Source organism: Ranitomeya imitator, chromosome 2 (genome assembly GCF_032444005.1).
Source record: "Ranitomeya imitator isolate aRanImi1 chromosome 2, aRanImi1.pri, whole genome shotgun sequence".
NCBI lineage: Eukaryota > Metazoa > Chordata > Amphibia > Anura > Dendrobatidae > Ranitomeya > Ranitomeya imitator.
In genome coordinates this window covers 600,453,575-600,467,501 of record NC_091283.1, presented here as the reverse complement: position 1 = coordinate 600,467,501, position 13,927 = coordinate 600,453,575, and positions in this window count along the sequence as shown.

Sequence of the window (13,927 nt, the reverse complement as noted above, 5' to 3'; positions counted from 1 at the left end):
ATAGTTAGTAAGGCCGAAAAAAGACATTTGTCCATCCAGTTCAGCCTATATTCCATCATAATAAATACCCAGATCTACGTCCTTCTACAGAACCTAATAATTGTATGATACAATATTGTTCTGCTCCAGGAAGACATCCAGGCCTCTCTTGAACCCCTCGACTGAGTTCGCCATCACCACCTCCTCAGGCAAGCAATTCCAGATTCTCACTGCCCTAACAGTAAAGAATCCTCTTCTATGTTGGTGGAAAAACCTTCTCTCCTCCAGACGCAAAGAATGCCCCCTTGTGCCCGTCACCTTCCTTGGTATAAACAGATCCTCAGCGAGATATTTGTATTGTCCCCTTATATACTTATACATGGTTATTAGATCGCCCCTCATTCGTCTTTTTTCTAGACTAAATAATCCTAATTTCGCTAATCTATCTGGGTATTGTAGTTCTCCCATCCCCTTTATTAATTTTGTTGCCCTCCTTTGTACTCTCTCTAGTTCCATTATATCCTTCCTGAGCACCGGTGCCCAAAACTGGACACAGTACTCCATGTGCGGTCTAACTAGGGATTTGTACAGAGGCAGTATAATGCTCTCATCATGTGTATCCAGACCTCTTTTAATGCACCCCATGATCCTGTTTGCCTTGGCAGCTGCTGCCTGGCACTGGCTGCTCCAGGTAAGTTTATCATTAACTAGGATCCCCAAGTCCTTCTCCCTGTCAGATTTACCCAGTGGTTTCCCGTTCAGTGTGTAATGGTGATATTGATTCCCTCTTCCCATGTGTATAACCTTACATTTATCATTGTTAAACCTCATCTGCCACCTTTCAGCCCAAGTTTCCAACTTATCCAGATCCATCTGTAGCAGAATACTATCTTCTCTTGTATTAACTGCTTTACATAGTTTTGTATCATCTGCAAATATCGATATTTTACTGTGTAAACCTTCTACCAGATCATTAATGAATATGTTGAAGAGAACAGGTCCCAATACTGACCCCTGCGGTACCCCACTGGTCACAGCGACCCAGTTAGAGACTATACCATTTATAACCACCCTCTGCTTTCTATCACTAAGCCAGTTACTAACCCATTTACACACATTTTCCCCCAGACCAAGCATTCTCATTTTGTGTACCAACCTCTTGTGCGGCACGGTATCAAACGCTTTGGAAAAATCGAGATATACCACGTCCAATGACTCACCGTGGTCCAGCCTATAGCTTACCTCTTCATAAAAACTGATTAGATTGGTTTGACAGGAGCGATTTCTCATAAACCCATGCTGATATGGAGTTAAACAGTTATTCTCATTGAGATAATCCAGAATAACATCCCTCAGAAACCCTTCAAATATTTTACCAACAATAGAGGTTAGACTTACTGGCCTATAATTTCCAGGTTCACTTTTAGAGCCCTTTTTGAATATTGGCACCACATTTGCTATGCGCCAGTCCTGCGGAACAGACCCTGTCGCTATAGAGTCACTAAAAATAAGAAATAATGGTTTATCTATTACATTACTTAGTTCTCTTAGTACTCGTGGGTGTATGCCATCCGGACCCGGAGATTTATCTATTTTAATCTTATTTAGCCGGTTTCGCACCTCTTCTTGGGTTAGATTGGTGACCCTTAATATAGGGTTTTCATTGTTTCTTGGGATTTCACCTAGCATTTCATTTTCCACCGTGAATACCGTGGAGAAGAAGGTGTTTAATATGTTAGCTTTTTCCTCGTCATCTACAACCATTCTTTCCTCACTATTTTTTAAGGGGCCTACATTTTCAGTTTTTATTCTTTTACTATTGATATAGTTGAAGAACAGTTTGGGATTAGTTTTACTCTCCTTAGCAATGTGCTTCTCTGTTTCCTTTTTGGCAGCTTTAATTAGTTTTTTAGATAAAGTATTTTTCTCCCTATAGTTTTTTAGAGCTTCAATGGTGCCATCCTGCTTTAGTAGTGCAAATGCTTTCTTTTTACTGTTAATTGCATGTCTTACTTCTTTGTTTAGCCACATTGGGTTTTTCCTATTTCTAGTCCTTTTATTCCCACAAGGTATAAACCGCTTACACTGCCTATTTAGGATGTTCTTAAACATTTCCCATTTATTATCTGTATTCTTATTTCTGAGGATATTGTCCCAGTCTACCAGATTAAGGGCATCTCTAAGCTGTTCAAACTTTGCCTTCCTAAAGTTCAATGTTTTTGTGACTCCCTGACAAGTCCCCCTAGTGAAAGACAGGTGAAACTGTACAATATTGTGGTCGCTATTTCCTAGATGCCCGACCACCTGCAGATTTGTTATTCTGTCAGGTCTATTAGATAGTATTAGGTCTAAAAGTGCTGCTCCTCTGGTTGGATTCTGCACCAATTGTGAAAGATAATTTTTCTTGGTTATTAGCAGAAACCTGTTGCCTTTATGGGTTTCACAGGTTTCTGTTTCCCAGTTAATATCCGGGTAGTTAAAGTCCCCCATAACCAGGACCTCATTATGGGTTGCAGCTTCATCTATCTGCTTTAGAAGTAGACTTTCCATGCTTTCTGTTATATTTGGGGGTTTGTAACAGACCCCAATGAGAATTTTGTTACCATTTTTCCCTCCATGAATTTCAACCCATATGGACTCGACATCCTCATTCCCTTCGCTAATATCCTCCCTTAAAGTGGACTTTAGACAAGACTTTACATAGAGACAAACCCCTCCTCCTCTCCGATTTTTACGATCCTTTCTAAACAGACTGTAACCCTGTAAGTTAACTGCCCAGTCATAGCTTTCATCTAACCATGTCTCGGTTATTCCCACTATGTCAAAGTTACCTGTAGATATTTCTGCTTCTAGTTCTTCCATCTTGTTTGTCAGGCTTCTAGCGTTTGCGAGCATGCAGTTTAGAGGATTTTGTTTTGTTCCAATCTCCTCACTGTGGATTGTTTTAGAAATGTTCTTACCTCCCTTCAGAGTATGTTTTCCTGGGTCGTCTTTGTTCGAGTCTAATGTTTTTCTTCCCGTCCCCTCTTCTTCTAGTTTAACGCCCTCCTGATGAGTGTAGCGAGTCTTCTGGCGAATGTGTGTTTCCCAGGTTTGTTGAGGTGTAGTCCGTCTCTGGCGAGGAGTCCATCGTACCAGTAATTCACACCGTGGTCCAGGAATCCAAATCCTTGTTGTCTGCACCATCGTCTTAGCCAGTTGTTTGCATCAAGGATCCTGTTCCATCTCCTGGTGCCATGCCGTCTACTGGAAGGATAGAAGAAAAAACTACCTGTGCATCCAGTTCCTTTACTTTCTTCCCCAACTCTTCAAAGTCCTTGCAGATTGTCGGTAGGTCCTTCCTTGCCGTGTCATTGGTGCCAACATGTATCAGAAGAAATGGGTGGACGTCCTTGGAGCTGAAGAGCTTTGGTATCCTATCAGTCACATCCTTGATCATCGCACCTGGAAGGCAGCATACTTCTCTTGCAGTTATGTCCGGTCTGCAGATGGCTGCTTCTGTGCCTCTCAGTAGTGAGTCTCCCACCACCACCACTCTTCGTTGCTTCTTGGCTGTACTTTTTGCTGTCACTTGTTGCTGTGTGCCCTTTTCTTTTTTGCTTGCTGGTATTGCTTCATTCTTAGGTGTGCCATCTTCATCCTCTACAAAGATTTGATATCGGTTCTTCAGTTGTGTGGTTGGTGATTTCTCCATGGTCTTCTTGCTTCTTTTGGTCACATGCTTCCACTCATCTGCTTTTGGAGGTTCTCTGACACTTTTTTCACCTTCTGTGACCAGTAGAGATGCTTCTGTTCTGTCTAGAAAGTCTTCATTCTCTTTGATGAGTTTCAAAGTTGCTATTCTTTCTTCCAGACCCCGCACCTTTTCTTCTAAAAGGGCCACTAGTCTACACTTCTGACAGGTGAAATTGGATTCTTCTTCTGGTCGATCTGTGAACATTCTCCTTGTGCTGCGGGCCAGAGAAAGGGGGGCCATGCAGCTGCGCTGAAGAATATGGAGCTGTGCATATTCTGTTCTTGGTTCAGTACGCGCTGAGAGATTTGTGTTTAAAGCAACAGTACTGTATGTATTGAAGTAGAAAGAAATATCGTAAGTTCAAGTTGGAATTTGAAAGTGAAAGAATTTTGCCTATTTTAGAGGAAACTTGTAAGTGATTGAAAAGATTGGTAAAAGATTCACCTGCTTCAAGTTGAGTGATTGATATATTGCAAATTGAGGATCAACAGAGGAGGTAGCCAACTGCACGGCTGATGTAATAGGTGGTGTAACCTGCTACAGTCAGCCTACGGCAAATTGGTGGTGTAACCTTGCCGTTCCATGGAGCTGTGCTAGCCAGCTGATCTACCGAGTGGTAGGTGGTTAACCTGCTCGCTAGAATCCTTTAGGTCTACCGGGAAATAGGTGGTGTAACCTTTCCCGCTAAACCTTGACACTCACTCTGACTTGTCACGTGTTGCAACCCTGGTTTAAGGCAAGGCACACTAATAAAGGGCATTTTTAGAGGTGAGTGTCTGAGCGGATAAGTTGAAGCCATGGGCAACTTATTCTGTGTGCAGTCAGGGCCCCCAATGGGATCCAAAAACCGCTGTACAGATTGGAAAAAGGAAGCAGTGAAAGATGTGAGACCAATATTGAAACAGGCAAAAATGCCAGTGAGTGGATGGATGTTTGGATGTTCAAAAGGCACAGACAAATGAGGAAAATAGCATGTGAATAAATGGCATCTGAGAGAGTGCAGCAGGACGGAAGTAAGGTGTATTATGAATGTTTTGATGCTCAAAAGTCCGACTATGACCGACACATTACTGCTACGGTCATACCTTTGTATAACCAGAGACCAAGACAAGACAGATGGACTTGTAAACATTGCGGTCAGACAAACCCAGACTGGAGAAATACTTGTATGATCTGTGATGTAACCCAACCTAAGTGAATTACACTGAATCCTGTCCAGACAAGATCACATGTAGTGACATAAGCTGACACAGGATTGTGGTTAGTGGGTAGTGGGGACATTAACTTTTGGGAGTAAGCTGACAGTAATCCTTTTGGGAAGGAGCTGTAGACCAGCATGTCATGTCACCCCCAACCGGTCATCTAGTCACTCCCACCACCAGAGAACCAACCACATCAGGTAGTGTAAGACAGATACAGGAGTATTATCCCTGGAAGCCCTCTGACTAGCTAGCTACGCTAAAATAATTGGCTGACCCTGAGAACAAACCTTTCCCATTTTACAGACAAAGACAATATGATGGACGTATAAGTGCACCTGAGCAGACCTAGAGAGTTGGTGAGCACCAAAGCAGGTGATGTACTAGGATGCAAATTAAGACTTTTACAGATGTGACAAAAGGAGAGAGAGTAGAGATGTACTCTGGACGGTTACAGCTGAAATGGGCAGACATGGGGTACAGTCCAGTAAACCCACTCGATGTTAAAATATTTGTAAATACATTCATTGACGGTATGACAAAAGGCTTACGAGACGCAGTACAGACAGCCAGACCTAAATGGAGAAATGTAGATCCAAAGACCTCCTGAAGGTTGCTCAGGAGTTGAAGAAACTAGGACAATAAGACGACGTGTCATGTATGCTGGAACACGAGGAAAACAGTAGAGAGGTAGTAAGGGACCTAAGGACTTAGAAACAGTGAAGTGCTGGAATTGTGGAGAAAATGGACACTCAGACCAATCTTCCACCTCCTTCACCTTCAGACTAGGAAACTGACAACCCAGTGACAAATGTGTGTCCTGTTCTTGTCCCTTCCGGACCTGGTCCTGCCTTGATGACCACCATACCAATGCTGGGAGGGAAATAGACAGAATTCTTGACCGACACTGGGGCAGCTGGGACTAGTACACAAAGACTTGATACTGCCAGACATGATTACTGACGAGACTGTGGAATACGTGAGGGTAGGGGGACAAGCGACTGAAGCCCCTATGACTAAACAAGAAAAGACTAGAGTCACGAGACAGCCAAGAGGTGCTTACAAACTTATTGTTAGTGACAATACCCCTATGAATTTGCTGGGAGCAGAGTTGAGGGCTGTCTAGGCCACTATACAGTGCTCTCCTGAGGGTATTACAGTCACAAGTCCACTTTCATATAAACACTTGGGGCAGATGGACGCCAGGGTCTTCCACGTGCACATTATACCACAGGTAAATCATGCCCTATTATAGTTACACTTAATTCCATTCATTTGCCAGTTTTAGTAGTTTCCTTACACAAAGATGGTATAGTTACTGTGTATTTCTAGGTTGTCTTCATATAATATATAGTTTTTTAGCCATTCATTATATTGGCTCAAACCATAGTCACTGTTTATTTGTCACTTCCACTTCCTATACCTTATCGCAGGCAACTGGCATTGATATTTGGCATTTTTCAAATCCCTTCTTTTTGTATTCGGAACTGTTAGTTATGGATTTATATAGGGCTGCTACTTTCTTAGAATAAGCTTGTGCTTTGCTGTGGCCTATGGCATTGTGCTCCCCCGTTTTATGACTCAGTATCTTTCGTAATTATATATATATAATTTTCTTTTGGTAACATTTTGTGAATCAAATTTAGTTTTTTTTAAGGGGTACTCTACCCAATCAAATACGGGTATAAATATTTGGACATTAATGTGTGACTTATATAAACACTTGTGTAATATTGCAGAAATGGTGTATATGGCAAGAGTAGTGAAAGTAACACCTGACACCAGAATGTCTGAGGACAGGGAAAAGAGTCAGGTACCAGACACCATTTGGGCAAGGGGGAAATCTGATATGGGTCGGCTGCCCATTCCCCCTGTCATGATAAATTAAGAGAAGTAATCACTCCTCTTTGGTTAAGGCAATACCCCTTAAGTCTAGTCAAATCAATGGCCCTGAGCAGGGATATTAAAGAGTATGTTAAGGCAGGGGTTCTAGTGCAGAGATATTCCCCCTGCAACACCCCTTTGTATCCCATTAATAAAAAAAAAAAGGAACCAAGGGTTCCCCTGACACTTACAGAATAGTTCATGACTAACGAGCTATTAATGATGTTACCGAGAATATGACCTTAATTGTCCCTAACCCACACACCTTACTGTCACAAATCCCAGCGACGTCAAAATGTTTCACAGTTATTGATTTGGCAAATGCATTCTTCAACTCTGCCTCCTGCACTTCTCTGTACCACTGCACTCTGACTGTCAGTATCTTTTTTTCTTTCACTCACGAAGGTAAACAATACTGTTGGACGGTCCTCCCACAAAGGGGGAAAGAACTCCCCAACCATCTATTCAACAGCGATGGCAGGGATTCTTGAGCAGTGGCAACCACCTCATCCATAGATTGTACTATTACAGTACGTGGATGACCTCTTGCTCTGCTGCCCGGACCAGATGTCTACAGTTTCCTTGCTGTGTTTTTGGCAGAAAAGGGTTGCAGAGTCTCACGTGATTGCAAACAAAAGGTGACATTTTTAGGACATTGTATTGCTGAAGGTACAAGCAGAGGTGTAGCTAGAGCTTTTGCCGCCCGGGGCTGTTCCCGAGTTTGGCGCCCCCCCCCCCGGCTCAATGCACACAAAGGTTACCAAAATGGTTTTCCTGTTTTGTAGAACTTAAAGGGACACTGTCACCTGGATTTGGAGGGAACAATCTTCAGCCATGGAGGCGGGGTTTTTGGGTTTTTGATTCACCCTTTCCTTACCCGCTGGCTGCATGCTGGCTGCAATATTGGATTGAAGTTCATTCTCTGTCCTCCATAGTACACGCCTGCGCAAGGAAAGATTGCCTTGTGCAGGCATGTACTACACAGGACAGAGAATGAACTTCAATCCAATATTGCAGCCAGCATGCAGCCAGCGGGTAAGGAAAGGGTGAATCAAAAACCCCAAAACCCCGCCTCCATGGCTGAAGATTGTTCCCTCCAAATCCAGGTGACAGTGTCCCTTTAAACTGGGCCTAATGGTGTCACCCCCACATGCCACACCTGTGACTTAATACCACCACACCATGACCAGGCCACATAATGACCGAATAATACTACATACAAGGGACAAATACCACCGCACCATTTCCAGACCACATATTACCACCACATAGTGACTGAATACTACAATACTGATCAGTAATAAAAAAAACAAAACACAATACTATCACCATAAGTGCCAGTATTCACAGGAGATCTGTACTTAGTATGCAGTGTCTGTGTAGAGGTAATACAGAGATCACTGGTGACATTATACACAGGACCTCTATATAGTATACAGTGTATAGTGTCAGTGTATAGGTAACACTGACTCACCAGTGACGTCTCTAGGTGAAGTCCTTCCTCTTTCATCCAGCACAGACCGCCATCATTCCTTCCAGCCAGGACTCGTTTCTGCAGGAAATAACACAGTTATCTCGAGCTCCGGTTGCAGAACACATTACTTAATTTTTCACAACTTCTACATTACATCACATGAAGAAAAAAAGGTGATATAGTGTCACTCTGCACAGTAACAGGACCGCCCCCCCATTTAAAACAGTATACTCAAAAAATAAAATAAATACATCACTGCAGTAATAATATCCCTTAATTATCCCCTATGGTAACACTATTCCCCACCCTGGCCCCGTTTATCTCATTCCTGGCTCCAGCCATATGTTCTCGCATCCTGCCCTCATGAGTATCCATTCTACCCCATATGATCTCCCCATCCTGCCCCACCAGCCTCCATCGTATCCGTCCTGCCCCATGACCCAATCCTGCCCCGTGTCTCCAATCATGCCTCGTATCTACATTCTGCCCATGCCTCAAGTCCTGCCCCCAGTGTGTCCAGCATATTACCCCCATGTTGTCCAGCAATCTGCCCCAGTGTGTCCAGCATATTACCCCCATGTTGTCCAGCAATCTGCCCCAGTGTGTCCAGCATATTACCCCCAGTGTGTCCAGCAATCTGCCCCAGTATGTCCAGCACTGCCCCCAGTGTGTCCAGCAATCTGCCCCAGTGTCCAGCCTTTCCCCAGTGTGTCCAGCAGTCTGCCCCAGTGTGTCCAGCATATTACCCCCAGTGTCCAGCATTGCCCCAGTGTGTCCAGCATATTACTCCCAGTGTGTCCAGCAATCTGCCCCAGTGTCCAGCATTGCCCCAGTGTGTCCAGAAGTCTGCCCCAGGGTCTCCAGCATTGCCTCAATGTGTCCAGAAATCTGCCCCAGGGTCTCCAGTATTGCCCCAGTGTGTCCAGCAATCTGCCCCATGGTCTCCTGTATTGCCCCAGTGTGTCCAGCATTCTGCCTGGTCTCCAGTATTGCCCCGGTGTGTCCAGCAATCTGCCCCATGGTCTCCAGTATTGCCCCGGTGTGTCCAGCAATCTGCCCCATGGTCTCCAGTATTGCCCCAGTATGTCCAGAAGTCTGCCCCAGTGTCTCCAGCATTGCCTCAATGTGTCCTGAAATCTGCCCCATGGTCTCCAGTATTCAGTGTGTCCAGCAATCTGCCCCATAGTCTCCTGTATTGCCCCAGTGTGTCCAGCATTCTGCCCCATAGTCTCCAGTATTGCCCCAGTGTGTCCAGCATTCTGCCCCATGGTCTCCAGTATTGCCCCAGTGTGTCCAGCAATCTGCCCCATGGTCTCCAGTATTGCCCCAGTATGTCCAGAAGTCTGCCCCAGGGTCTCCAGCATTGCCTCAATGTGTCCTGAAATCTGCCCCATGGTCTCCAGTATTCAGTGTGTCCAGCAATCTGCCCCATAGTCTCCTGTATTGCCCCAGTGTGTCCAGCATTCTGCCCCATGGTCTCCAGTATTGCCCCAGTGTGTCCAGCATTCTGCCCCATGGTCTCCAGTATTGCCCCAGTGTGTCCAGCAATCTGCCCCATGGTCTCCAGTATTGCCCCAGTATGTCCAGAAGTCTGCCCCAGGGTCTCCAGCATTGCCTCAATGTGTCCTGAAATCTGCCCCATGGTCTCCAGTATTCAGTGTGTCCAGCAATCTGCCCCATAGTCTCCTGTACTGCCCCAGTGTGTCCAGCATTCTGCCCCATGGTCTCCAGTATTGCCCCAGTGTGTCCAGCATTCTGCCCCATGGTCTCCAGTATTGCCCCAGTGTGTCCAGCATTCTGCCCCATAGTCTCCTGTATTGCCCCAGTGTGTCCAGCAATCTGCCCCATGGTCTCCTGTATTGCCCCAGTGTGTCCAGCATTATGCCACATGGTCTCCTGTATTGCCCCAGTGTGTCCAGCATTCTGCCCCATGGTCTCCAGTATTGCCCCAGTGTGTCCAGCAATCTGCCCCATAGTCTCCTGTATTGCCCCAGTGTGTCCAGCAATCTGCCCCATGGTCTCCTGTATTGCCCCAGTGTGTCCAGCAATCTGCCCCATAGTCTCCTGTACTGCCCCAGTGTGTCCAGCATTCTGCCCCATGGTCTCCAGTACTGCCCCAGTGTGTCCAGCAATCTGCCCCATGGTCTCCAGTATTGCCCCAGTGTGTCCAGCATTGCCCCCAGACAGTAAGACATAAAGAAAAAAAAAAAAAAGTAAAATCCTCACCTCTCCCATTCCTAGCGCAGGTCCGGTGCAGCCAGTCAGAGTCTCTCCGGCTCTGCGACGCTCAGGACAGAGAGGCAGAGCGGCGCGCACAGTAGTGACGTCATCGCGCCCTCTGCCCTGAGACGTCGCAGAGTCCCTGGTCGTGGTGGCGGACGGCGCCGCCCGAAGATTTAAAGGGGCGTCTTTTTTTTTTTTTTTTTTCTTCTTCTCCTGCAGCGCCGGCCGCCCCCCGCATTGTGCCGCCCGGGGCGGACCGCCCCCCCCCGCACCCTCCTTCCTACGTCACTGGGTACAAGACACCTGACTGAAGACAGAAAACAGGCAATACAAATCTCCCTTTGCCCAGGTCACACCAGCATCTACGCACTTTTCTAGGTTTGGTGACCTACTGTAGGCCTTGGATAAGGTCTGCTTCACAAATGATGCACCCACTCTATGACTGTTTGCCATCAGACCCCTACAATCTCACTCAAGAAGCAATTGACTCCTTCCACTCTCTCAAGCTGCTCATTGTGTCAGACATTCCAAACTATGATCAGCCATTTTTCTTATTTTGCACAGAGCAGGGTGGACATGCTACCGCAGTACTGACACAACATGGAAAGAAACAGAGACCGATAGCTTACTACTTAGCACAATTAGACCCAGTGATTAGAGGGTCTCCTACATGAGTCTGTGCTGTAAGAGCTGCTGTATTACTGAAAGGCATGTGAGATCACACTGACTTTTTCTTTTTGACAATTTGTTCCCCACGTGACATTAATGCCATACTCGTACAAGTTCAACCAAAACACCTGTCTATGGATAGACAGATCAGACTTGAATGTGCTCTAATACTAATCCCTGAATATGTCACCCTCAAAAGACATAATGTTCTGAACCAAGCCACTCATCTGCCTGTGGATTCAGAAAAGGGGGAATTGGTGACAGCATTGGCAGGTGGGAAAGAGAACATGACATGACGTTGACATGACGCACGAACATGACTGCATAGGAACTGATGAGTCAGGAGACAGTGGGTTTTACATATGTTCGTGGGAAGAAAAAAAAACCTGTTCCTAATGCATATTTTGAGGTTTTTTATTTTTGTAGATGGCTTCAGATACCACCAGAATGGGCAACTCTACATTGGATATGCAGTAGTATCCTCACATGAGGTAATCCGAGCTGAACCACTCGCTCCTCACATGTCGGTGCAGGAGGCAGAGTTGAAGGCACTCACTGAAGCGTGTAGAGCTTCTGCAGGTAAAGTCGCTAACAGTTACACAGATTCAAATTGTGCATGGGGAATATCCCATGATTGTTGCCCTATCTGGAGAAGCAGAACGTTTCTTACATCAGCCGGTAAGCCCATTAATAATGCAGAGCTGGTGAAACAATTAGTGGAGGCATTGACGTTATCAGTCCATGTTGGCATCGTCAAGGTAAAAGCACACACGGACGGTGACTCTGTGGAGGAAAAGGGCAACAGAAGGACAGACGAGGCTGCTAAAGTAGCAGCAAGGCGGCCTAGGGAGCAGTGGACAGTGGCGGGGAGTCAGCGTAATCCAGTCACACTGAGCCTAGATGTCCTGAAATCCCTCCAGCTGCCCAAACAGAGAAGGAACACTGGGAGAATGGGAGCGGAGCTGAACTCAGAAAGAGTATGGGAGAATAAGGATAAATCGTATATACCAAGATCCCTGCTCCCAATCATGGCGCAAGCAACACAAGATGCCTTCTGGATCGCTCCTGGTTTCAGTTACGCAGCCGCAAAGCTCGTACAGTCATGCCTCATCTGTGCACAGCACAACCCAGGTAAAACAGTAAAAATCCCTAAGAAAGTGACACCCAGGCCTCTCTACCCGTTTCAGAGACTGCAGACTGGCTACATACAGCTACCCAAGGTAGGAGTGTGTCAAAAATATCCTAGTATGTGTAGATCTCTTCTCTGGTTGGCTGGAAGCCTATCTGGTAAAATGTGCAAATACTAAAGTGACTGCAGACAAACTGATGAAAGAACTGATCTGTAGGTATGGTGTCCCAGAAACCATAGAGAGCAATAGGGGTACACACTTCACGGGAGAAATAATGAGGGAAGTCATGCAGGTCCTGGGAATACAGCAAGCATATCATGCACCATATAGACCACAAAGTAGTGGGAAAGTGGAGAGACTAAACGGGACACTTAAACTGGAAAATCAAAGGCCATGGCAGACAAAGGAAAGAGCGGGGTAGAGTGCTTGTCTCTTGCACTCTTGTCAGTAAGACACACTCCAAATAGAGAGACAGGCTTGTGTCCTTTTGAAGTCCTGTTTAGTAGTTTGCCAAAGGCTGGTCTGTACTTCCCACAGGTGCTACAAATGCAACACGGTGCTATGACAGCCCATGTCCAGGCCTTACAGAAAAGACTTAATGTGGTGCATAAACATGTGTTTTCATCCATTCCAGATCCTAATGCCAGTGCAGACGTACATCAGCTGAATCCAGGTGATTGGTGGTCATACACAGACACGTGAGAAGGAGCCTAGATCCACGGTTTGACGGCCCATTCTAAAGTCCAGCTGACCACATTCACCTCAGGGAAACTTGAGGGAAAGCCCACCTGGATCCATGCCAGTCACTGCAAAAAGATCTTTTCACCAGCAGAATGACTGTTGTCCTAATCACCTTGCTGGCAGTGGTAGGATGTTTGCACCTTACAGAGACACTGGATAAACAAACTTATTCAACATCTTGCTTTTCTTATAAAAGACGCGGAAGGACAAAAACTGCTGGACTGTAGGATCTGTGCACACAGCCCAGTATCTGCAAGGACTATGCTATACTTAGCCTTACCCCTGGACCCAAGGAAGGTATTAACACCACACTGCATGCACAAGTGAGACTTGGACTCAGATTTTCGTGGTTCCTTAAGGCTCTTAATGAGACTAATACAATATAGAGACTCCTTTTTAAATCCAGCCAATTGGCTTAGCGGCCTAGCGGGATGGATTATTTTTGGTGTTTTACAGACTTGTATGCAAATTTTATTGCTTTGCTTATTCTTTTATGTAGCCGTAAAAGCGCTAATATATGTATTACCTAAGCTATGGAATAATGTATGTGTAGAAAAAACCCTAAGGCTGAACCTTCTGTAGTATATCATAGGCCCCGTATGGCCACTGTTGACGGGGGAGGTGAGTGTCCACACTGAGGGTGGATGGGTGAAGCAGGTAGGAAGTCCCCTTGTGGGTATTAGACCCATGAGACAGGAGCTCCTTTGTGGATATCAGCTGACCCCGTGACAGAGGTTATACCATTTACAAAAGGTGGAAATTGATATAGAAGGGTTAATAGTTTGCCTTTAAGTGCCTTTTGCCTTTAATTGTTAGAATTTCTAGAATCTGTTGTTGTCATAGTCTGCTAGTCTCCTTTCCACTCCTTATCATGTATGTTCCCAATAGTCAG